The sequence below is a fragment of the Sminthopsis crassicaudata genome, chromosome 2, assembly GCF_048593235.1.
Source record: "Sminthopsis crassicaudata isolate SCR6 chromosome 2, ASM4859323v1, whole genome shotgun sequence".
Taxonomy (NCBI): domain Eukaryota; kingdom Metazoa; phylum Chordata; class Mammalia; order Dasyuromorphia; family Dasyuridae; genus Sminthopsis; species Sminthopsis crassicaudata.
Genome location: NC_133618.1, coordinates 219,873,906 through 219,901,813, shown reverse-complemented (window position 1 = coordinate 219,901,813; position 27,908 = coordinate 219,873,906).

The following is a 27,908-nucleotide window of genomic DNA, read 5'->3' as shown; positions in this document are numbered from 1 at the left end:
GGAAGGTATCTTTGTGGTACTATATTATTATTCATGAACTCCCACTGGTATACTTCCTTCCATAAATACATATGATATTCATTAATCATTCAGATAGGTTTTAGAAAAGATGGAACCATATGGCTCAGCTTGCCAGATATAGACTCTGGACTATGTATTCCTGAACCCCCAAATTATTGACTTTCTTAGTTTAGAGAGTCATTGACATAGTTTCTTTTCTGGAGAGAAAAGCATTATAGTAAGACTATTTGGTGTAAAAACATTCTCTCTACCCTAAGGAAAAGACAATATTTAACATACTTTCCCATAAGTATATATATCTCAAAAGAAAGTGAGCTCAAACTGAGAGAAAGAAGTAAGTCAGAGCTCTTAGAAATTACTTTGCTGAGTACTTTCCTTAGTTATGCAATAGTTTTCTGTTAGGCTCTTTGTAAAGTGATAAACCTGTGTCTACTCTATCTTGGATCTTGTTACAGATTTTTAGCTGTGTTAGAATGAAGCTAAGATGTTGATGGAAAAAAGTTTTTTGGATCTTCAAAGTTCACAACATTTTCTTCTAGCTAAGGTAGGCAGCTTTCTCTATTTTCCATTGATCAATTTTGAATCTGCTTCAGTCTCAACTTTTATTGATATTTTATAAAAGACCACTAGAGTATTTCCAAATTTCTCTAGTCAGTCTGAACATTTTTGATAGAAATTTAAATTGGCCAAAGGCTTTCACCCTTTTTTGAAATGCCTTTGATTGATTTTATTCAATAGAGACACATTTCTACTTGATTAAAGTTCAAAAGTATAAAATTTTATCCTTTATATTGGGAAGGGTGATTTGATTAATTTATTAAAATTATCCTACTACCGTACTTGTATAGCTTATATTCTTGTGAGTTGGAGTCACTTCTTATACTGGGCCTATTAAAGAAAGAAATCAGAGAGAGAGACAGATAGATAGACAGACAGACAAACAGAGACAGACAGAGACAGAGAGAGGCAGAGAGAGACAGTGAGAGAGAGAGAGAGAGACAGAGAAGGAGAGAGAGAGAAAAAAGAGGGAGCCAAAGAGAGATAAGCCACATACACAGAGACAAAGAGAGACAGAGAAAGAAAGGCTTCAAGGACCATCAAGGTCTTCACTGGAAGGAAGAGATAAGAAACCTGACGCTTGAACCAGAGAAGAAAGAGTCAGCATGTTGATCAATCAATCAATTCCTTCTAATTATGTATCAATATAAGAATGTGTCAAGAGAGAAAGAAAGAGAGAAGAAATAGAGAAAGAGAGAGACAGAGGGGTAGAGTAAAAAGGAGACAGAGACAAGGAGAGAGACAGAGAGACAGAGAAATAAAGACAGAGACAGAAAGGGAGACAGAGATTAGAGAGAGATGGATCCAAGTGCTTGGAGCTAGAGGAAAAAGCCATTGAATCCATACACTCATGTCTACTTCGCTCAAATGTTAACATCACTTTGTGTCATAGGCATTCCACATACTCTCTATTAGTAATTTGAGAGGCATCAGTGACAGGTTGGAGCCTTCTAATCATTTGGTCCCAGGAAAAGCTGTGATGATATGGCCCAGATTCCCAGGTCCTGGACTACGTGTTCCTGAACCCCCAAATTATTAGCTTTCTTAATATTGGAAAGTCACTGACATAACCTTTTTTCCTGGAGAGAAACTAATTGTGGAGAGGCTAACTGTGAGGCTAACTCCAGCCTTCTGGAGAAGAATCATGAGTTTCTGGGCTTAGGATTTATTATGTGACCTTAAAGCTGGAGCATAAGGGCCTGAGCCAAGATATGTGAGCAAAACACTGGGATTTTGTCCCTCAGTATATACTTTTACCTGAGTTGAATGGGAAGGGTGCTAGTACACTAGCTACTCCAAGTGTGTTTCTGTTCCATGAGGATTCCAAGCATTTATGATAGTACCACAATGTTTAGACCTATGCAGATCTTAGGGAAGGAAGTAGAACATAGGACTCATTGGATAATGTCATCTGTTTTCAGTCTTGCATGAATTATTTTTAGTCCCAAATAATTTATTTTCCTTCTCTCCCATCCCATCTGTGATAAAAATGAAAAGGAAAAAATTCTTATAACAAATATATTGTTGAGCAAAATCAATTCCCATAATGGTCATGCCCCAAAATGCATTCTTTTGTCAGGAGGTGAGTGGCATTTTTTTGTGGTGTCCTCTTAAAAAAAAAAAAGAAAAAGAAAAAGAAAAAAAAAAAAAGATTGATCATTGCGTTTATCAGAGTTCTTAAGTCTTTCAACTTTGTGAATTATTTCAGTTTTGTCAGTGTCAATTTCTCTCCTGTTCTCGTTTTATTCTTTATCAGCTTATACCAGTCTTCCCAGGTTTCTTTGAAACGATTCCCTGTGTCACTGAACTTCTGATTTCACTGTCACTTGGTCCAGCCATCCTAGAAAACAATTTGAATCTATGCAAAAAGTTACTCCCTATACATACTCTCTGATCTGGCAACATCCAAGGCTCATTCCCCAAAAAAATCAAAGAAAGAGGAAAATGTCTCATATGTACTAGCTATAGCTACTTTTTTTTGTGATGGCTTCTATGAATTCTTTATGTTGCTTTGCATTTTCTTTGGGGTGAAATATTTCTGTAGTCTACATGCATCATTCCTTTATATGCTTATCTAAGAGTTGGAGACATCTTAGCAGATTTATGGAGAACTAGGCACAAGTTATATTTAGGAATTCTCTTAGAATGGGCAAAAATTTGTAATTTTTTTTGTAAACCCCCACGATTGAACTCAATTAGTAGAAATTAAAAACCTTTAATCCAGAAACCTATGTTATAATGTAAAAATCTCACATTAAGAAGATTTATCTAAATATTAGTTAAAAGATTTTACACCTTAAAAGAAGATACAGGATATTTGAAATATGTATATATATATATATACATATATATATATATACACATATTTGCAAACATGTATATAAATGTATGTGCACATGTACACATATATATCTATATATCTATGTATAGATATATAGATTCTCACACACAAAATCTGGAGCTAGAATAAACCTTGCACAAATATGGTGCTCCATTAGTCTTTGCTGAATGAGTGAATCAATAAGTTTTGAAGAAGTGTAATTGAGAAACAGATTTATTTCTCAGAAGAAAAGAAAGTTCTTTCTCCCCAAAATATTTATGTGTGTCAACACACACATTCATATATACATATATTTTCTATATATGTAGTAACTTCATGCAAAAACAACCATTACATAGGGCATAGTCAAAGACAGTCTCCTAGCTACAAATAATTCTCTATCTTGTGATACAGAATTATTAGATTCTTTCACTCTTGAGTTTCAGTTTTCTCTCTCATGTATCCTCTGTCCAAGGACATTTGGAGCTCACACAATCTGAGGGCCTGTCCACTAAGAGGTTTTTTTTTTTTTTATTCTTCCTCTACCTGGAGTCAATTCAGTTAAATTTCCAAAATAAAGCTTAGATGGAGTTTATGTCTCGATTCCCCAAATGTGGTTAACAAGATTTCCAATTCTCTGACAGAAAATCTTATAATACAATATATGTAATAGATTGTAGGATAGCCTTTATTTCACTGTATAGAAAATGCATATGTTAAGTAGAGTCCATAATCAAATACAGAAATTTAAAACACTTCTAAATCTATAAACTCTCATTGCTGACAAAAGAAAACACTTTTTAAAATGAGTCTTCTTTCCCATGGTGTCTTGCCTATTCGCCCTTAGAATCTTAGTAACAACCTACTAGAAAAAGAGCCCCACAAAAAGTAAATATGCTTTCTGGGTTTCTGAGCAAGAAATTGGGTTTCATTATTCTGAGAAGAATTATTATTATTCTGAGAAAAATACATTGATTTCATGAGACTGCCAGCAAAGTCCACGACATATACATATGTCACATAAGAGCCTTTGCTTTAAAAGGCCTGACATCTGAATTTACAAACTCAAGAAGTTTCAGATTTGATTTTTGTTTTTGGAGGTAATTCCAAAAGCTGATTCTGCCTACAAGATCTTCCTCCTTTGACTGAAAGGCCACATTATGATGTCACATCTATGAATAGATAGAAGACCTACTAAAATGAAGAAATAGTTTCAAATTAGAATTCTTGAGGAAAACACTTGAAAGGAGAGCAAACAGCTTAGAACAGATTTTAGAAAACCTTGTCAAAGGTAGTGAGGAACTTGAAAAACATATTAGAAGGAAAACGAACTGAAAAGTTTAATCAAAAAGACCTTACAATCAAGGAGAGAAAAAGTGGGACAACATGTGAGATGTTTATAATAAAAAAAAAACACTGATTCAGAAAAACAATGAGAAGAGAACTTAGTAGTTATTCCATCCTCCTCAAAGCATGATAAAACAACATCTTGATTGCCTTAAGGAAATCATAAAAGAAAACAGATCATTGTTGGAATCAGAGGACAAACCAAAAATTGACAGAATCCATAGATCAACCCAAAGAAACACCAAATTCAACACACCCAGAAATGTGTTTATAAAATTCTAGAGCTTCTAACTCAAAGAAAGGTTACTGTAAGAATTGGGAAGAGACAACCAAATTTCAAAGAACATAAATCCTAGTCACAGGACATGTATGAAAGGAAATAAAAGAGTAGAATACAATTATACCAAAAAAGCAGAAGACAAAAGTCAATATTCAAGAATAGTTTATCCTATAAAAAAGTTCTTGATCCCATGAAAGGAAAATCATTTTTAGAATGAAATCATACTGCCAAAATGTTTGTGGCAGCTCTTTTCATAGTGGCTAGAAACTGGAAAATGAATGGATGTCTATCAATTGGAGAATGGTTGGTTAAATTATGGCATATGAATGTTATGGAATATTATTGCTCTGTAAGAAATGACCAGCAGGATGAATATAGAGAGGTTTGGAGAGACTTACATGAATTGATGCTGAGTGAAATGAGCAGAACCAGAAGATCACTATACAACAACAATACTGTATGAAGATATATTCTGATGGAAGTGGATATCTTCAACATAAAGAAGATCCAACTCACTTCTAGTTGATCAATGATGGACAGAAACAACTACACCTAGAGAAGAAATACTGGGAATTGAATGTAAACTGTTGGCACTACTGTCTTTCTACCCAGGTTACTTATACCTTCGGAATCTAATTCTTAACATGCAACAAGAAAATGGGATTTACACACATATATTGTATCTATGTTATACTGTAACACATGTAATATGTATGGGATTGCCTGTCATCTAGGGGAGGGAGTAGAGGAAGGGAGGGGAAAATTTGGAAAAATGAATACAAGGGATAATGTTATAAAAAATTACTCATGTATATGTACTGTCAAAATTTTTTTATAATTATAAAATTAATAAAAAAGAGAAATAATTAAAAAAAGAATGAAATCATACATTTAGAGGTAGAAAGGATTTTAGAGGACTTAGTGACCTTATCTTATAGGTGAGAAAAATGAAGTTTAAAGAAATTTAGTAACTTTCCAAGGGTCACCTAAATAGTAAATGAAGCAAGATTTAAACCCAGATCATCTGGACTGTAAATCTCCCCCAGATCCACTATGAAATACTATTTCTCAATAAAAATAATGACTTCCAAGCATTCTTATTTAGAGAGCCAGAGCCAAGCAGAATCTCTGAAATTCAAACATAGCAAATAAGATTTAAAGGGCTAGAACAGAGCAGATGTATTTAACCTAGATGCAAGGTAATCTAGCACTTGAGGCTAATCACCAATTGGACAATTCTCTATTAATATGTTTAGAGGATGACCCTACTTAACTATTTTTGTGCTGGCTGGATCCGTGGGTGTGGACAAAGGGGAAGTGAGATCAGTGGATGGAGTAGGAAGAAGAGATTCATTCTCTTGGTGGTGGAGAGAGGAAGGAGGTGTGGAGATTGTTAGATCTAATCCCCTGTCAGTGACCCCAAAAGACCAGGAATAAAGACTTTTGCTTATCTTGACTCCAGCTGATTCTAAGATATCCAGGGTCACAACATTTTATGATACATAGATAACATAAGAAAAGTGAGAAACACACACACACACACACACACACACAAAAGAAACAGTCTTGTTTCAAATCTAAAATTGAGTTATCTGACTTGTGACTGATACTAGTTCACAGGAGCAGTGAGCTGGGACAGCTTCCCTTGAAAAAATTCTATATTTCTTTGCTACTCTGTCAAAAATTTATAGATTTAGATTTCATTTATAGAAGAGGAATCGAAGATATAAAGAGCCCAAATTTCTTGACTGAGCTAGGATTTTATCCCAGGTCTCCTTACTTCAAATCCAGAATATTTTCATATAACATAATGTGTCTCAATGATGACAAATCTAGATTTGGATTTGCTTATATGCTTGAACTCAAAGAATGATGATTCGTGGATCAATGTCAACCTAGAGGGAATTTCTTGTTTTATTCATAATCTTTTTAATAACTTGGATGAAAGCACAGATGGAATGTTTTTCAAATTTATGGATGACACAAAGCTGTGAATGATAGCTGAAACACTCAATGACAGATTCTATAGATAGGGGAGAAGAATGGCAGAGAACATTTTTCATAAAGGAGGAGACCAAAAAGAATCAGAAGAAGGAAGTAATGGAAGCAAAAAATAACAGGTTAATATTTATTGTTGAGTCTCATTCAATATCTAATACATTATTCTGTACATCAAGATATGTACAGATCTGAATAAATGTTTGGAAGAGGAGAGGAACAAGAGAAGAATTCACATCCAGGGAGCATAAGCTAAGCAACTTGCAAGATGCCTGTCAGCTCAAAATGAAAACTTCCAGCTCCAAATTCAGTTAATTAACAATAAAATGAATTTAAAATTCAGTAGCTGCTAATTCCCAGTAGCAACCCAGGAATTTAAGAATTCAATAATCAACAAAATCATTTTAAATATTTCATTTCCTTTATATTATCCTCCTGCTTGAGCATGATGGAATTGTGTCTACCCAATAAAGCCATAACTCTTAGTGGAAAAAATATTGAATAATATTTATGGGAGTGGGAAGGGAGAGAGAAGAAAAGAGAAAATTGTTTTGTCTTCTTTTCTTTTAATAAAATAAGAAAATTTCCCAAGAGTCCATGTTTGTGATGACAAAGACAAATTTCCCCTGTTTGGGGAAATTATTTTGTAGTGTTTGTTCACTTATTTGTAAAGGACAATATGGACTTTAATGAATGAATTTAAAGTATGATGAGTGATTTCAATAGATGTACAAGGTATTAGTTCTGTGATGTCAAAAGTAATTGCAATTTGGCAACTTGAATTTTAATATTGTATTTAATTTATTAAAAATGTCCATGACTAAGTTTGAAAATTTCCACTGAGAAGAGTCACAGTAATTTTTAATATGCCCCTGCATCAAATGCTTTATCATAAGCATGTTTTTAAAAATTATTTTTCATTTTAACATCTGTAGCAAGAGAGTGAATGAAGAAGTGAGAGAGGGTCCCCAACTTTGTAGTGAGGATTCACATAAGGTGAGGACCTTTCTTTACCTGTGTCTTGCAGAACAGGTATCTCTTGTCTTTTATACTCTTATGCTACAAGTAAGGCTCACTATTGCCAGGAGGGGAAACAAAGTTGAAGCTAGAAGTTATCACTCTGCACTTGTAAGAGAGAGAGGGTAATAAACTAGAAGTTTATCTATTTGCTTCCTTAAATATTGTTTATGTAAAGAAAATGATTATGTTACATCTAGTCTTTGAGAGGCCCAACTTCTGTATCCAAGACTTGATTACTTTCCTATCTAATACCACTTCTACAATTAATATATATATATATATATATATATATATATATATATATATATATATAAACACACACATATATATATATAAATACAAAGAAGCCCATTTATCCAAATCGTAGCAAAATGGAAGTCAAAACATAGGAGAATATGTATTAGACAATACATAATAAAGAAGCTTTCCTATTGGTAATATGTTAATTTAGCTCATCCAAGAAAGAATGTTGCAGATCTCACTCAAGAAGGATATTCCCTGAAGACTCTAAAGTAGCAAACTGTGAATTGGACAGTGATAGAGACTACATTCTCTTCTCAATTCTTTCTATAGTGTTTTCCTTCAGCCCCTTCAAGTGGAGTTAACCTCTTCTATCTTCTTTCTTAAAATTGGAAGCCTGGAGTACCTGAAACAATTTGTCCCTTTGAATATTTGAAATTTGAAAATTCCCCAAAGGGGTGGTGATGGACAACTAAAAGTCTTGCATCTTGCCAACTCTACTCTGACTTTCAGGTACAACAGGGGCTTCATCTCCATCAATAAGGAGAAAGTTCCAGATGTCATACATCTAAAAAATAAAGACTACCCTTCTTTGCATTTTCCTGTGAAATATAAGGAACAGCCAATAACTTCATGGGAAGATATCTCAAGCATCATAGGTCAAAAGAGGAAACCGGATTCATGGAGCAGGATCAATTTTCTTTTATAAGAACTCTTACATTAGTCTCATTCATCCCATTAACATAGCTTTGTTCCTCATTTCTCTCCTCTCCAAACCATTCTCCACATAGAAGTAAAATTGATATTCCTAAAAGACAAATGAAATGTAAAAGTGATCCTCTTTCAGGGGTCAGCATTCCTCACTATGGCTGAGATTCTTTTTTTCTCAATTGTATTTTTTCAATTTCATGTAAAGATAGTTTTAAACATCTATCTTTGTAAAATTTTGAGCTCCAAAATTTTTTGTTCTTTCTTCCCTTCTAAGACAGCAACTAATCTTGTAGAGGTTATACAGGTACAATCATTTAAAACATATTTCCATATTAGTCATATTGTGAAAGAAAAATCAGGGGAAAAAAGGGGTTAAAAAAAGCCACGAGAAAGAAAAAGCAAACAAAAAATAGTATGTTTTGATGTGAATTCAATCTCTATATTCCTTCCTGTGGATATGGATGGCATTTTCCATCCCAATTAAGTAGACCTGGAGTTGTCTTAGATCACATTGCTAAGAAAAGCTGTCTATAATAGTTGATAATCACATAATCTTGTTGCTTCTGTGTATAATGCACTCTTGGTTCTGCTCACTTCACTTAGCATCAATTCAGATAAGTTTTTCCAGACTTTTGTGAAATTAACCTGCTTATCATTTCTTATAGAACAATAATATTATGTTACATTCATATGCCATAGCTGATTGATGGACATTTACTCAATTTTCAATTCCTTTTATGGCTGATGTTTTGAGGCTTTGAGTAACAATCTACATTAAAACAAAACAAAACAAACAAACAAAAAAAACTAATAGAGACTATGAACTTGCTCCAGAACTCACAGGTATTGAACTGTGAGTTCTGGAGCAAGTTCATAGTCTCTATTTGTTCCCAGGAACCCATTTTATATGCCAACCAACAAGAATCTAAGATTTATAACTGGTTAGTGACCATACATTAGGGCTGGAACTGTCTCTGAATAGGAAGTTGAATAGTTCTGAATAGGAAGAATTGCCAACAGGAAATTATCTTATTAAAAACACCTTGGGTTGCTCCTTATTGCCTTTCTGATAAAAATCTCAACTTGGCCTTTCAAACACTAAAAGTAGCCCATATCTAATTTCCTAATTGTTTTTGGAATGAGATGTATTTTTTTTATTTACTTGAGCAAAGGAACAGACAACCAAACTGATTCCTGAAAAGGGTGTCTCTGTGCTCATGAAAAGTTGTAAAAATCTTTTTATATGTAAATATATAAACATATATATATATATATATATATATATATATATATATATATATATATATATATATAAATACAAAATGGTTGTAGCATCCTTGTATAATAAACTTTTGCATATTCAAAGGGAATTAAAGGTAAAAGCTGAGGAATCAAAAAAGGACTGATGTAGAATACTTGAGCTGAGTTCTTTCCAATCTAAAAGGCTGAATTCTCTTAGAATAATAGTAATCAAAATGAAGCCAAATTACCACTTTTCAGGAATACTGAGGTACGTTCTATTCATGTAGATATAAAACTTTTGAGGTTACCCACTCTCTATGGTTCTCCCAATTAACTTCTCAGTATCCCCAATAGAACAGGAAGGGGACTTACCAGTCTGGCACATATCAAGAGGTATGGAGGCAATCTGGAAATTCAGATGGATTATTTAGGTTCTTGGATAAAAGAAAGTAGTTTACCAGAAGATGAAAAAGGCTGAGATTGTGTCTGACTTTTAAACCAGTGATTTCTGCTGTATAGGCAGTAGCCTGGAGAATGAATCATTGAAAACTTTACAGGAATGTAAAAATGTCCTCCTTGTTATTAAGTTCTTTTCTTTGTAATTGTATTTGTAACAATTATATCTTACTTGAAGTACAAAAATGTGGATTAGGCCTTGAAATGACTTCTGTATTTAAAAGTGGGACTCCTCTTAGTCTTTGTGACATATAAAAAGTTTAAGAGACATGATTTCTGGATAATTATTTATTTTATTAGTTATGGCCAGAGAATAATTAACAAAAGAATGTTCATTTAACTGTCTCTTGAAAACCAAAGACCTCTTGATGCTTATATGCCCTTAGAAGAATGGATGTTCCCTACAAAAGATTATCCACTTTGCCTAGTTAACAATTAATGAGAAGAAGGGATATTATAATAAGAGGTGGACCTGTTCTTTTAAAAATTTTTAATAATAGCTTTTTATTTTCAAAATACATTTAAAGATAGTTTTCAAGATTCAACCTTGCAAAATCTTGTGTTCTAAATTTTTCTTCTTCCTTCCCCTCAGCTTCTTCTGGATAATAAGTAATCCAATATGGGTTAAACATATGCAATGTTTCTAAACATATTTTCATATTTATCATGATGCACAAGAAAAATCAGGTCAAAAAAGAAAAAAAAGAAAATGAGAAAGAAAAAAGCAAGCAAACAACAATAAAAAGTGAAAATACTATGTTGTGATTCACATTCTGCCCCTATAGTTCTCTTTCTGGATGCAGTTGACCCTCTCCATCATAAGCCTTTAAGAATTGGCCAGAATTGAGGTGGATCTATTCTAATGAAGGACTGAGGAACATAACTTTGATTATGACACTCTTATTCCCAGAGCAACCCCAACTCAGGACAATCTAGACAAGTCTGGGTAGAACATAATGGCCTTTAGCAATAGGGTGGGATCTGAACAGATTTAAAGAAAATATTATATACAATCCATTTGTCACTTCTCTTCTTCAGGACTTGATCTGACTTAGTAGAAAATGAGAAAATAGAAGGGAAAAATTTTGGATCTCTCCAATAGTAAATTGGTAATTAATATAAGAAACAATAACTTCTCTCACTTCAAGTATTAGAGAATTTTGCCTTAGCTACTATGTGAGCTTGGGCACATTCCCTTTTTTTTCAGGGGAAATGAATCTGAATGGATGTTGTTTCTCTCTAACAGAAAATAAGCTTTTTGAGAGTAGGTATGGGTTTTCTTTGCGTCCCCAATACCTCGCCCATCAAGACAGGTCCCTAATGAAAGTCTTTTTCTTCTTCCTTCCCATATCTTGGGTAGTCTAATGAAATCCATAAGCCTCTTCTTAGAATGATGCTTTAATGTGCATAAAATAAAGTACATCTAATTACAAAAGAAGCTAATTATACAGAATATATCACAATAAATATATAAAAAAAACTTCACAGTATCCAGGTTAAGAATCCATGATCTAGAAGAAGGATTAGACTTCTTTTTTTTATCAAATGTCTTGGCTCTTTATATCCCCATCTCAGCATGAGAAAATTGCTTATAGTGTTAACATGAGTTCTAAACACTAGAACTCCCACCCCACAAATGGGACTGAAGTAAAAAAAATACTTAATGTACAATATAAACCAGGTATGGGGCAAGTATTTATTTTCTATACACAGAGAATTCTAAACCCAAAACATTTACAACAAGGTACAGTGCTTTTGTTATTTTGTACTGAGAAGCTGATATTTAATCAGATTATGAAACAATTTACAGAATTGGCAAATAGTCCATGTCCAGATTTCACTTCATGTCAAGGATTTTGTGAAAGGTGTGGAGTAGTAGAAAAATACTTGATGTACAATGCAAATCAGTGATGGGACAAATATTCATTGTCCACACAAAAGAAATGCTAAAAGACAGAAAAGACTTATAGTATATATTGGCAAGAATGAAGATATTAAGAACTTATGATTTATAAAATCTATGCCTCATGCTTGAATATTGAATTACAAAAACGAGAAGATAAAACAATTTGTGGGATGACTGATTAGGCATGGTCATATTTCCCCTTGATTCTACATTGGCCAAACTATTCCCATATAGCCTCTTGGTTTTCTCCAATGAAGAATTTCTCCTTGCTACCAGTCAGATACACTTTAAAGGGAACTTCTCAGACCTTCAAGGGCATCTCTAGGTTCTCTCAAGAATGATTCTTCATCACTTACTCAGGAAAGGAAGCTCTAAGCAAAAAAAAAAAAAAGTCAACCAGGGAACCTAGGAGAAAGTTCATCTAGTGAAGTACATACTACAAATGGTGGGTTTAAGGAAAGAGTATTGACCAGTCTCCTTCCTCTCTTGTAAAATTTAGCAAAAGAGAGAGTGACTGACACATGATAGACCAGAAGGAAGAAAGTGATCCAGAAGCAATATCTTCTTTTTATCTGTGTTAAACCAATGTCTTGTTGTTATGAGAAGGGAAGAGGACCAAGGGAACACTCAGGTTTTTCTGCTTCACACTAAAACACAAAATCCTTTTGGTACTTAAAGGAAAAAAAAAGAAAGAAAAACGGAATTTTTCAGTAGACAAGTATTTATTTTCTTTCTTTTCCAGCTCCTTCCTCCCTTGCTACAACTTTCTGGAAAAAGAAAAGAAAGCAAAAGAAAACTCGTCATAAGCATTCAGCCAAGAAACATTAATTCTCATTTATTTGGGAAAAAATAAAAATAAAAAATATATCCCTAAAAGTATGTTTTTATTTCAAATTTTCTGTTCTGTTGTAAAAGATTCTATCACTTTAAATGCAACTTGTAGACTTACTCATTTACCAGTCTTCCAGTCTGCCAGGTTGGTAGTAGTAAACATATTAGACAATCAAATCTATTATGCATAGAATCAAATAGGTAAGGGGAAGAGGGGGGCAAAGAACCATTATTTATTAAATGTGCCCAATTTGTTCCAACCATAAGACTAAGTAATTTACAAATTTCTCACTTGAACCTCAAAACAATCCTGGATTATTGTGTATGGTTACATAAACATAGGTGTATGATTACAATTTTACAGCTGAAGAAAGTTAAATGAAGCAGAAGTTAAATGGCTTGCCCAGGTTGACATGACTAGTAAGATCTGAGTCTAGATTTGAACTAGTCTTCCTGACACCAGAGGCAGTGCTCTAGTCACTGCATCACCTAGCTGAGGAAAGAATTTGAAATGTTTTTTTCTTTAAAAACAAAGCAAAATAATTAGTTATGTTTGGACATAGCAATAAGGGAATTTATTTTGTTTGACTATGAATATTTGTTATGAGTTTTTTTCCCTTTCTTTTTTTCCCCCTTGGGGTGGGAGGGAGAGTTGGGAGAGAAAATAAGTGCTTGTCAATTAAAAAAATTGAATTAAAAAAACTAAAATGTATTTTAAAGAGTTATGTTTTAGAATAAATTGAGATTTTTATAACTCTAAGCCCTTTAACAGAGTGAATATAAATCTGCTAGGCTGTTACTATGGGAACGATAATATTTAAATTAGAAATAATGCAGGCTTTAACTTCAGAGGGCAAATAGCTAAAATTTAAAGGGAAAATTTTGAATTTTCTCTTTTTGAGAGAGTAAAACTTTATCTTTTCTTTTTGCTATTTTTTTCTATCTTAGCACTAATATTTATTCAAGGTAACAAGAATCTCTTAGTCACTTCACTTAAAGGTTTAGACATGCTGTTTTCTTATAAATTCGTGTTTTTCCCCCTCCATTTGTCTCATTCTGTGCAATACAAGTGTAAAACAATGAAAAAACAAAGTATAAAACAAAAACAATTAAAACCTCCTCTGCTAAAATCTAATATATGTATATATACATATATATATATTTTTTTCTTCACTGCAACATAGTTTTGAGGAAAGCTGGATAGAATAGTTGAGAGTTAGAAAACCTGAATTCTGATTCTGAATCTGTCATTAATTACTTGTATAACCTTGAGAAATTTATTTTATCTCTCTGGGTCTTGGATTTCTCAATTGTAAAACATGCACATTGGATAAAGTGATCTCTTAAGTCCCTCCTACTATGTGGGATCCTGTGATTCTATGAATTCTATGATCTGAACATACTTTGAAAAGTAGACATAAACAAACAAGTAAAAGGGGTTTTTGTTTTGTTTGAATTGTTTACAGAAAAGCCATTCAGAATTCATATACTAGGGCTAGGGAATATTGACAAATAGGCTGAGCAAATCAGCTGAGCTGAGTTCTTGAATTCTTGTATTCCAACCCTATGAATGAGAAACAGGTTCTTAATTAAGAGGCGATTTGGCTATGGCACATAAAGAGTTAATAGAAAAGTCAGGATTTGAATCCAGTTCTCTAATGCCCCTTCCCCATTCCTCTGCAATGTCTCAGCTCAGATTACCCTTCTATTATCTCTTGTGAACTGAGAATTTTCTTTCTTAATTGAGTCATTCTTTCATATAACCAAAGGATGTCATACCTCAACTCTACCTGCCTGGATAATTATATTTCCTCTAATACATACAACGTCTAGACATACACTGTGTTGTATGCACTATACACACACTACATGTGACAAACATACTACATACATCCTACATACAACATGTGCTACATACTGCACAGACATAACACTTACCTAATGGTATTTCACATACCATATTAGATAAATATATTACGCTGCACACATAAACCTCACACCATTCAAATACCACACATTTACCATGTATTTAATGCAGACATACCATAAACATAGTAATACTACATGTCACATATTATACATACACATAGACACACAGTATGCATACTACATATGGCATACTCTGAAAGCAATGAAATTATTCCCAATTAAACTTGCTGATGCTTAAGATGGAAATAAGAAATCTCCAGCCTAGTTTCCCCTCGAAATGAGGTTAAAGTCATTATTTAAATGATGCAAAAATTAAAGCTGAAGCAACTACTCAGCCTAAACAAATGGATTTATTGCTTGAGCATATGACTCAGGGTGATTTTTGGAGACCTTATTTTAGGATCTTTAAGGAAATAATAGGGAAAATGAAGAACAAATAATGTGGGAAAAAATACAAAAGAAACAAGTAGAAATGTTTTCCCTAAGTTTTGGAAACACTGATAAGGACCCAACAATTGCCTCAAGTGAAAAAAAATCCATTTGCTGTTGGACAACTAGCCCTATGAGGTACTCTTCTATCTGTGTTGCCATAGAAACCACTGGATGTGTAATTTCTCGGTTAATCTCAAGATATAGCAGCCACTCTTGAAGGAAACTGAGAAATGACTGACTCTGTGTTAGTTACTGTTAGGAGATTTAATTTTTTTTTTTTTACAGAAATGTAACTTGCAGACTTACTCATCTACCAGCCTTCCAGTCTGCCAGGTTGGTAGTAGTAGTAAACATATTAAACAGACAGGAAATGACCTCTGTTCTTACTTAGTCATGAATTTGATTGTCATTTCCTTCTCTGGACATTAGTTTTCTTTTCTTTTAAATAAGGAGTATGGCTTAAATAACTTCTGTCAAAATATTTTAGAAATACCCTATTTCTCAGAGCTAAAGTCCAATAAAAAGGCTATTCCCTGAAGTTGGCAAAATTTCTTTGTGCTCTGGATGACTTTACCTTTTGACAAAGTGTATTGTTTGGATCAGCACTAGGTGTTCGCTGAGGGATTTAGCTTTCTCTGTTTCCCAGAGCTATCCATCACATTTTCACAATCCCTGTTCCTTGCAAGGTACTGCACTCTCATTCCTACCACAGAATTCTGGTTCTGTACTCTGGAGAGTAAACATGACCCTCAAACCTTGAGCCATTGACCATTCCTACAGGACCCCAAAATGCCTGTATTGTCCTACGGAATGCCAACCATGAGAGTTATCTCAAGCCTTAAAAATAATTATTTTGTGGTCTAACCCCTTTTATGTACTTAAGTGACCCTACCTTCAAAAATCCTCCTCTGGGGAATAGTGGGGTAGTGGTGTTGCCATTCACAAATGTCATTTTCTTAATTTCTCTGAAATTAATTAAACTTCTGTTTGTATGCTGATTGTATTGTTTTTTCCCAGCACTGGCCACCCACAGATTAAAGGATGGCTCTGGTCCAGCTGATACTTCTAAGTTTCCTTCCAGTGAGAATAACATCTGTCTACCCTACACACTGGGTAGTTGTAAGAAGCCACTTTGCAAACCTTGAAGATCTATAGAAATGAAAAATAGAAAAAAACCCATAAGAACTTAGCCCACAGTAGGCCACTTAATAAATTCTTGTTGACTTTCTCTCAAACATTCTCCAGTCACTGTACATGACAACAGCAAGATTATACAATAATCAATTCTGATGGACATGGATTTTTCCAACGTTGAGATGATTAAGGTCAGTTCCAATGATTGTGTGATAAAAAGAGCCTCTGCACCCAGAGAGAGGACTGTGGGAACTGTGGATCACAACATAGCATTTTCATTCTTTTTATTATGGTTTGCTTGAATTTTATTTTATTTTTTCATTTTTATACTATTTGATCTGACTTTTCATGTGCAACAATATGATTTTATAAATATATATGCATATATTGGATTTAACATATATTTTACCATGTTTAACATATATTGGATTACATGCTATCTAGGTAAAGGGGTAGGAGAATGGGGAGAAAATGAAACACAAGGTCTTTCAAGGGTCAATGTTAAAAAATTATCCTTGCATATGTTTTAAAAATTAAAAAAAAAACTTCAATAAAAAAAGATAAAACACAAGTATTCTCTAACTTTTGGCCTGGAGCTGGATGTAGTCAGCTGATTTTACCTTTTCGATAAACTACAATATCTCCATCCTTTTCTCATAAACAACTTTCTAATTCAACTTCTGGTTCTTTCACAATGTCTGACTTTGGGCAGATAACTAATGTCTCTGGATCTCATTTTTCTCATCTGTAAATGAGATACTGAATAACCTTCAGAGATCTAACAGTTCTAGTAATCTATTTTAAAATTCCTTCTAACTCTAAATGATTCTGCGTCTTAGAATTCACCATCAATGAAGCAATGGAGTCATGCCAGTCTGTTTCTTGATGACAAGCCCAGTGACAAATGATTATTATTAAAGAGGACAGACTGGTTCATTTGTCATTTTAGATATTAAAGGGATGGAAAGTCTCATCAACCAGTGAAATCCTTCCTTACAAGTTATTATCAACCATTATAAAAAGCCATCATCACAATCTTTAGGAGTAGGGAAATTTAGAAGAATTGATCACAGCTTGAGGTCCTTAAGCAGTATAAATTTGTCGCTTAATTATTTTGCCTCATTTTTTTTAGCAGACAGCTGCAGCCTTTGCAATTTATTATTTCATCAGGTCATAAATATTGTCAAGATCAATGTGAGTCACCAAGTTCTAACTGAGCCCCTGTGAACCAAACCACACCAAGCAATTATTCACCACCTACCATGGCAAAAAACAGTTCTGGCAATTGAAAAGTCTTAGTTTTGCCAAATACCAGTGTGATTATCACTTCTCTCAGCCTCAGTTTCTTTATTTACAAAATGAGGGTATTTGATTCAGTGATCTCTAATATCTCCCCCAAATCTAAATTTTATGTCTGTATTAAGTACTGACCATTCTATGGAGGCAATTGTTTTACTGTTGGATCTCCCATTAAAATGCAAGCTTTTCTTTGTATTACCAATGCTTAGCATAGTACCTGTCCTTTAGCAGGCATTTAATAAACACTTATTGATTGATATGGATGAATAAGCGGGGTTCAAAGCCCAGAAGGTTGATTCCTTTTGAGTAGAGGGAAACGGGAACAAGAGACATTCAAAGATGTTAGAAAGTGATTGTGAAAATTTCATATAGTAAATCTCACTTTATTCTGGCAGTACCATATCTTATACAGTGCCCAGAATTTAATATGCTGAATAAATGGTGATTAGTTGATTTATGGAACTTTTTGCTTCTGTTCACACTGTACTAAGGTCCCTTCTTGGATCTGTCTCTCAACTTGGTTAACTTTAAGAATTCTTTCCCTCTCTTTTATCCCCCTTGACCTCAGTAGCTGGATCCCTAACCCGACACTGTGTCTGTTTTTGTGTCTGTTTATCAATAGCATCTGAACTTTCCATTCAGACAATTGTCCATTGAAGAAAAAAGATAAGATTTCTGATCTCCTCAAATTAATAAGACTCTCCCTCCATTTACATTTTTCTTATTGTCCTGACTGGATCTTCTCTGCTGTGATTTTTCCCAGTTGCATCTTTTGGCCCAGACCATAACTCTCCATATCTTATATTCCCTAATGAAATGACTGAGAAAGGACATGTTATTTGTCTTCAACTATTTCAAGGGTTGTCATGTATCATTGAGTTTGTTATGCTCAGCCCAAACAACAGAATAATGATAGAGGGGAGAAGCTGCAGAGAAGCAGGTTTAGGTTCTGTGTAGAAAAAAATATTCTGAAAATAAAACCATTGAAAGGTGGAACAGATTATCTTAGGAAGTAGTAAGTTCTCTGGATGTTTTTAAACAGATGCTAGATGACTACATGTAGCATATATTGAAGAAGCATTCTTGTTCAAGTATAAGTTGAATTAGTCTCTGTGACCTTCAAACTGAAAATCCAGGGTTCTATTATATAACAGACACTTGAATTCTGCCCTCTAAGAATTTCCAGTCTAGAAAATACAAAAAATACCATGAAGCAAACTCAAAGAAGATTATTTGTAATTAGATGCTAAATCTTGTGGCACACATTATACATACATGCATACATTCCAGTGGAACATCCATAACAACAATGATAATTGTGTATTTTGTTAGTCAGTGAAGATACAAATATAATTAAAGTGAAGGATTTGATTTGTGTTGTGAGATTGTGAGATATCAAGTTGAATATGTAGAATGGAGGCTGATATATGAAGGATGTCAAAAGATACGAAGAAGACCTTGGACTTTTTGAGGTAGAAAATAGTAAGCTAATGGAAGCTTTTGAATTCTACTCCAAGCTAATATAGAAAAGAAAGAAATTACATGAATTATTTAAAATAATACAAGCTATTATCTAAAATCCAGTCAAACAGTTTTTAGCACACAATCTTATGTTATTCTCTTCCACTTTCTTCCACATAGGGGTTTGTGTACTAAGAAGAAGGTTCAGTTCAGATGAATGGTAGAGAAAACATTTGGTTCAAGGTGAGTAATGAGCAGCATGTAGGAGGCAATTCTGAGGCTACTGATAACATACAGTGCACCTTGTTAGTGGATATCTAAACTGACTATAGTTCTATCCTTATGAAGAAATGAGCCATAGACTCACAGAATGTTGAAGATGGAGTGGACCTTAGAACCTATACAGAGAATGTTAGAGGTGAAAGGGACCAGAATGCAAAAGAAATTTTAGAACCTAGGCCCTGACTGAAGAGATAGAAGAGACCTTAGAACAAGATGACAAAATTATCCATATTGGATGGGATCTTAAAATAATAAATAAAAAGATCTTAAAATAGGATGATAAAACAACAATAAAACAAATTAAACAAATTAGTTGATAACTAGATGATACTTAACTATTACAATGTATTTTACCTACTGTGCACTATTTAATTTGTATTTCACAATAATTTTGGAGGTATTTTAAGACAAAATTTATTATCCTTTTTTTATGGATAAAAAACGAATGCTTGAAAAGATGAAGATTAGGTTAAATGGCTTGCAAATTAAGGAGTTAATAGTAGAATCCAGGTCTCTGGGTTCTATATTCAACCCTTTTTCTAATAAATCTGCTTTGGTTTCCAGGGTAGGAGGTTTGGACATAATTCAGAAGGTGAAAGTTCATATTAATGCTAAGGACTTCATACCAGACAGGCAGCCTTCTATCCTTTTCTGAGCATAATAATAACTGACATTTACATAACCTTAAAGTATTTTGTGTATGTAACTGCAGAGATCCAGCTGCTGCTGGGCCTAGGGGGACTATAGCACTTTTTCTCTCCCTCCAAAGGGCCCCCTAACTCTGGACCCATTTGTGTAGACTCAGGTTCAGTGCTGGTAGAATTTAATCTCTAAAGAGTGGAGTCATGTTCTTTTTCTTAGATTCTCTAACTCTTTATGCCCTCAATTTAAAGTAACAAGAAGAATCATTTAAGTTTTAGATTTGGCTCAAATTTGGACTTCATAAAATGAGAGTAATAAAGGTATTATATGTATAATGTAGATTGAGTATAGAATAGTTCCTCCACACAAAAGAAATACTTAGTACACAGAAGACGCATGAATGTGATTTGACTAAGATATAAATAGGCTTGTTGTGCTCTCCTTGGTTATTGATATTTATTTCCTTTTTTGATTTATGGGATAAAACAAACATTTCTATAACATTAAATAAAATTGATGATTGTGCATGGAACTGTAAATCTATTATGTACAATTTGCTATTCCTTTTAAAATATATAATAAAATTATCATGTAAATTTCCATTTTTTCCCTCTTTTTCCCCCTTTTTTCTTTCCTTTGCTCCCACACTAGAGATGGTTACCATTAGTCACACAAACACACACATAGACATATTTATATATGTGAAATTATTCTATATATACTTCTATTTATCAGTTTTTTTTCCTTTGGATGCCGATAATATCCTTCTTTATATGTTCTTTATAGTTAATTTGAGTATTTATAATGGTTGAAATAACTTATTCACTCAATGTTTCATCTAATGTTGATACTCATTTAATGGGGATCTGACATATATAAAGAATGCCAATTCTGCCTCTCTCTGAATAGAGAATGTAGGAAGCCTCCTTGCAAAAGAATCACAATGATTAAGGAAGTGCTTTGGAGAAACTGGAGCATGTGTAGATATTCTGTATTTGGTATCCATTGGTGAACTGCACCATGAAAAGGAGACTCTTTGATTGTGGAGTCTTTCTTAAAAAGCCCATAAGTTTCAACCTTTTTCTATAGACCTCAGTGCTCTTGGGAGAGCTCAGTGATCAGAGAGTGAAAAGCTCATGGTCTAGAGGACTCCTTGATATTGCATCATTACAGAATTTAGGATTCTAACCAGGAATCAAAGCCTTAAAGGATGAGGACTTACCTAAAGGACCTTAGTCCACCTGAAGTTAAGACAAGACTTCATTTATTTGACAGTGATGAGACTTCTAAAGGTGAATTTGGGTGGTTTTGATACAAAAATTTAAGCCTATTTTCTCCAAGTATATGATGATATTGGGAAGAATATGTCCCTGAGATTTTTGGAAGAGAAATTATACTTTGTTCTTGCTAAATTTTTGAAGTAAATATCTCTTGTAAAAGTTACCCAATGTTAAGTGGTTAAGTAGTTAAGTGAGACACTAGTCACAAACTCCTAACAAATATGGAAAACTTAGTTAATGGGGAGAGCTCAAACCAATGGTAGTAAAGATATTCCACAGAATCCCTGAGAATACCTTGAATGGTATTTTGAGACCAGGTAGCAACTCTGGTCCTAAAAGAATAGAACCAAAGTGTATATTACACTTCAAAAAAATCCAAACTTGAGACATTTGATGAAATAATTTAATTAAAATTTATCTTTTTGGAGCTGTAGTATTGTCAAATCCAATTAGAGGTAGGGCTTATTTCTTCAAGAAACATTATAATAGCTGCAAGGATTCTTGCAAAAACATATTTAGAATCAACTGAGGAATCCAGGAACTGCTGGGCCACTTGCAAAAAGCCTATCTCTTAAATTTTATTTATTTATTTATTTGTTTATTTGTTTATTTATTTATTTATTTTTAGGAGATCTTATTATTTTCATTTTACAGATGAGGAAACTGAAGTAAAAAGTAGTTAAGTGACTTGTGTAGCATTTGTACTTTGATTTTCCTGATTATAGGAACACAAGCCTCCCCACTGTGTAACCTGGATGTTTCTGAAACAGGGAAAATAAGAAAAAAATTGGGAAGGTAAGTAAAGTCCTGACAATATAAGTTAAACATGAGTGCATCAATTTCTTTAAGACTAAAAGGTGCAACCAGTCCAGGTTTGTGAACCCTAACAAAAAGCATCCTAAAGCCACAGAAATTACTGTAATTCTTCTAGCAAAGGATCCTCATGGCTAATGTCACTTGGTTCAGAAGTATTTCACGTAGACAGAAATTGAGATTTTATATTAATCATTTCAGATAATTTTACTCTGCATTAGAAATATATTTCTTTTTTAATATTGTAAATAATTTGGTAATTTAAGCATTGTGCAAAAAAGCAATCTGTACAAACATCTCCAAACTTTGGTTTTATACTATGAAAATTGTATTTAACCATACAGGGTTGTGTTTGTTTATATTGTTTACCTTAGCAATATATTTGTTTAAGTGGCTTAACATCAAAACAATTGTTTGACGCCATTGGTAATCCTAGGTATGTAATGTGAAATAATATTTTTATACTATATTTTGTACTATGAATAATTCTTTCCCTTTATGGCTAGCTGCTGTAATATTTGCCTATAATCAGTGAAGGGCTAAACACTTTAAATTATTTCATGAAGGTTCCGGCCATGTTATTTGAGAATCAGAGTTCTATTCCATGGGGCTAATGCTATCGTTTTTCCCTTTAGATTTTATGGGTTTGACAAATATAGTATGTTATGTTACAGTCAGCTTTATGTCCTATGCTCAAATAAATAATTAAGCCAGACTGATGCCATAAGAAGGAAGAAGTCCAAAATGAAGACCCATTAAAATTCCAATTCAGACGCCAAGAAAATGTAATGATATTGAGTTGTGATGCAGTCTTTACTTTAATGTGAATTTTGAATTTCAATTACAACTAAATAGATTCAATATGATAATGCAAATGCTGTAACTAACTTTTCTAATAAAATCAGCACCAGGCCACTATTTTGTTGACTGCAAAAAGAAATTCATGTTAATATAGGGTCTAATAGAAAATTTAATTTCATATGTGCATTATAATGATACTCATATGCTTTCATTAAATTTTATTTTACAAAATGCTTAAAGCTCAAATATAAACTTCTGGAATAAAAAAAAAAAAAAAAAAAAAAAAAAAAAAAGACTAAAAGGTGCAGTAGATAGAGAATAGCCTCCAGTCAGAAATTCTTGTCTTCCTCTGGCCTCGGACATTTACTAGTTGTGTGATTCTGGGTAAGTCACTTAATCTATTTGCCTCAGTTTCCTCATCTGTAAAATGAGCTGGAGAAGAAATGGCAAACATTTCAGTATGATTTTTGCCATGAAAATCTCAAGTGCTGTCATGAAGAGTCAGAAATGATTGAAAAACCACTACACAGCAATAAAAAGTGAGGGTCCTTTGCCCAAGAACACTTTCTATACTTTTTCCTTACCAAGAAAGAGTTCAGAGAAAGAGACCTTACTTCTTCAATCTTTTCCTTCACCCCCTTCTCTAGTTGGCTGCCAAGTCCTAATTTATTTTACATCTACAACATCTTGCTATTAAGCAGCAATATCAAGACTTGAAACCAACATTTCTGAACCAGAGTACTTTCTACTGTATTATGCATTATCCTATACAAGGAGAATAATATCTCAAGGGGATCTTGGATTCTGAGAAAAAAGATTTTCCAGCAATAAACATGTACTTGCTTTGACATTCACACACACACACACACCCAAGGAGTACAAGCCAACTGGTGTTTTGCCTCAGGCAACTGATAGAACAGGGCTCATATTTCCCCTAGGCTTTGCATAATTTCTTCCTATGGTTGTCAGGCTAATGATAGTGATGATCATGAGACATGGAGTTTTGCAGAGTTCTTGGATGTCAGAACTATATATAAACTCCTTCCCTTTCCTTCACCAACCCCAGTCTACTATGGGCTTCATGCACTCTCTACTAAGCTGGTATTCCACCAGGGAGGACTGCCCCATGCAACAAGTGATCAAAGACTCAGATTTCAAAAAGTTTTTGATTAGTGGAAGATCAAGGGGCTAACACTGATTATAGGGTGTCCTGAGGTCTAGTTCTTCTCATCTTTATTCCCCTACACCCCACCAAATGAACTTGAGAAACATAATAAAACTCAGAAAATTAAGTAAAATACCAATAAGAAATTAGTGACATGCTGTTTGCTTCATTAAGATAGTAAAATCATCTTCATTGGTGAGTCTAAATTAGTTCTATAGTGCCTCAGGGTGTCTCTATCTTCAGGGATGTTTTCGAAATATTCCAAATTCAATCTTAATTCACTTTGATATTACATATTTACATTTATATATTCCCTTATATATAAACACAGATGCATAAGTATGTAATCACTTGATTATGCACATAAAGACACATGCTTGAGGTATTTTATGTGCATATCTGTCAACAATGTATAATAAAAATACTTATGTGTATTTGTATGTAGTATACTATAGAGCACTTTGAGGAAGGATGGTGGGAAGACTGTTCAAAAATTAATCCATGATGGATTGCCACAACAAAGAATCTGGGAATCATTGTCTAAATAATCAGATTAAGATACTACAAGCAAAAATAAATTATCTTTCACTCGAAAAATGCCAAAACAGTAAGCAAAAACTGTCAAGTAGAAAGAGAAGTGAAGTGTTTAGAAGCAGTGAGGTACAGTGCAAAGACCAAGGGAGTCAGAAGACCAAGGTTCAGTTTCCATTTGTTCCTAATAAATATGATTTTGGGCAACTCTCTCTAGACCTCAGTAAAGTCTCAGAAATAATGTCACTAGACTCAGGCACTTCAGAGGTCTCTTCAACTCTAAATCTCTGACTCTATAATTCAGAGATTTTCCCAATAATAAGGATAAAGAAATGCATGTATTAAGCACTATTAAGTACCAGAAATTATGCTGGCTATTTTACAAATATCTCACTTAATACTTGCAAGATAAGTCATTATTATAATCCCATTTTGCAGTTGAGGAAACTGAGGCAGACAGAGATTAAATGATTTATAAAGGATCACATAGCTAGTAAGCATCTGAAGCGAATTGAACTCGTCTTTCTGACTCCAAATCTAACACTATATCTAGTATTCCACCTAGCTAATTTAAGTAATTTAATTAATATTGGCAAATCAAGAAACAATGAAATTCAGCAGGTTGAGCATCAAAATGGGACACAGGAAACAATTGGTGCCAGTGTTGGCTCTTTTACTAACATTCTATATCACTTTAAACAAATCAGTTCCCCTATTTTCAGACCTATTTCTGCCTTTGTAAAATGAAAAGTTGGATTAGATCCTAAGAATCTAAATCAAAAACAAGAAGAAACTTTGGAAATCAACTAGTTTAAACCCTTCATTTTAAACTGAATAAATAGAAGGTAATCTCAGAAGGAAAACATGGGGGGTGAGAGGGAAAAAAAAAACAACAACAAAAAAAAACAAAAACCTGGGAAAGATTTCCTGCAGAAGGTGGAATGTGAGCTGAGTTTTGAGGGAAGAAAGGAGGCAGAGGTGAGAAGGGAGGGTATTGCAGACATTGGTTAAAGCCAAAGTACAGACTCACATTGTTGGAATTTTGTGGAAAGAGGAAGGAAGGAAGCCAGTAGAGTATAAGTAGGAAATAAAGTCCTTTGTTTTGAGATAATTTAACACATAAAAGGCTCATATTCCATATTCATTTAATAAATAATAAACTCAATGTTGCTAAAAAGCTAAAAGTTGTATATTCTTCAGTATTAACAAAGTGCTCTATACACAGTTGGTGCTCAATATACATAAATCGAATTGAATTCTAGATCTAGTATTCTATGGTTTAAAATTCTTTTCAGCTTTAATCTCTATTTTGTCTTCTAAGGTCCATCCTAACTCTGACAATTTATATTTGATTTTCTAAGATCCTTTCTGTATCTTACATTCTATGTTTTACACTCTTTGCTCCATATTAATTCTTCTTCTATGTCTGAAATTCTAGCATTTCAGGCTATCTTGCCATAGACAATGGTTTCATATGCACATGCACACACACATATGTAACTGGCCACCAGTTAGTCCTAGGTCAAGCCCCATTTGGTCATTGTTTGAGTCTTAATTGATTCAAGTCGAATGTAAAAAGCAACCGTTTCTACTTTGACCAGAAACCCCGGAAAAATCTTTCTCTCCCAGATCCATTCATACATTTATTTCTCACATAGATAGAGATGGGGTTTTATATTAATCATTTCAGATAAATTTATTCTGCATCAGAAATATACATATATATATATATATGTTATATATATTTTTTTCTTTTAGATTTTTTTTTTGGACTAGGTGGAAGTCAATTACTCCCTAGCTTTAAACATTGAATGAGAGCAACTTCAATCAGACTAAGACCTGGTGAAGATCTTAGCATAAAAACACCAAGATCTCCCACTGCATCCAGGATCATCTTCAATCATCCTGATATATATCTTGGCACTGGACTCAGATGGCTCCAATTCACTTATGTGTCATCACCTCCCAGATGTCATGAAGGAAAAACAAATAATACACACATATATGTATATATGTCTCTCTCTTTGTCTCTGTCTCTCTCCCTATGTGCAGACAGGTATTTATATGCACACATGTCCATGACTATAAATATGTATATGTGCACATGTATATATGTTTATACATATATGTATACTTCTATACATTCCAACTTATTAGTTTAGATGCTAATTATTTTGCTTCAGACTCTTATCATTAATGAGAGTGCTAAATGTTAAAGTCAGTCTACTCAATCCACTTGCAATGCATAATTCTTTCAAGATAGAATATTGGGATTTGTTAGAGAAAAAAAATCGAGTATCAAATGCATGATTGTTTTCCATGTAACACTCTTATGAAGCTCAAAATAGAGTTAGCACATTTTGTCTTTTCCAAGTTGTAATTGCTCATTCCTGATCTAGTTTCTTTCTCTTTTAGATGTTTTTAGATTCCACTGTCTTCAAATGACTTGTGATCACTGCAGGCGTCAGGTGACTTAGGTGTTAGTAGAAGGGACCTTTGAACCTACAAATGAAATGTAGAAATGGAAGCAACCTTAGAACACAGAATGCTAGAGATGAAAGAATCCTTAGCATTTTTAACATGGCATTTGAGAACTGGAAAGTACTCAAAAATATATATTTTAAAGAAATAAGAGCCTTTAGAGCATGGAACTTAAAATATCAGAGCTGGAAAGGTTCTTAGAACATACATTAGAGCTAGAAGTTTTTTTTAAAAATACATATTTATTTTATATTTTTTTCTGTTACATAAAAATTTTGTTTTAAAAAATTTTAAAAGGAATCTTCAATCTGCAGTTCTTTCCCTGGAAGTAGATACTATTTTTCATCATGAGTCATTCACAATTGGTCGTTGTATAATATTGCAGTTATTGTGTACAATGTTCTCCTGATTCTGCATGTAAGTCTTTCTAGATTTTTCTGAGAGTATCACACAGAGCCAGACATTTTAGAACATAAAAGCACAGAATTTCAGATTTAGAATAGATCTCAGAACATTGACTGACAAAGCTGCAGTGACTTTTAGAACATAAAACATAGATTGTTAAGAGTTGGAGATGATTATAGACCATACATTGTCAGAGTTGGAGGGAACATTAACAGTCACAGCTAGAAAGTTCTTCCAGGGGTTCTCAAACTACGTCCCGTGGGCCAGATGTGGCCCATTGAGGACGTTTATGCAGCCCGCTGGGTTATGGCAAATGGGCTGAG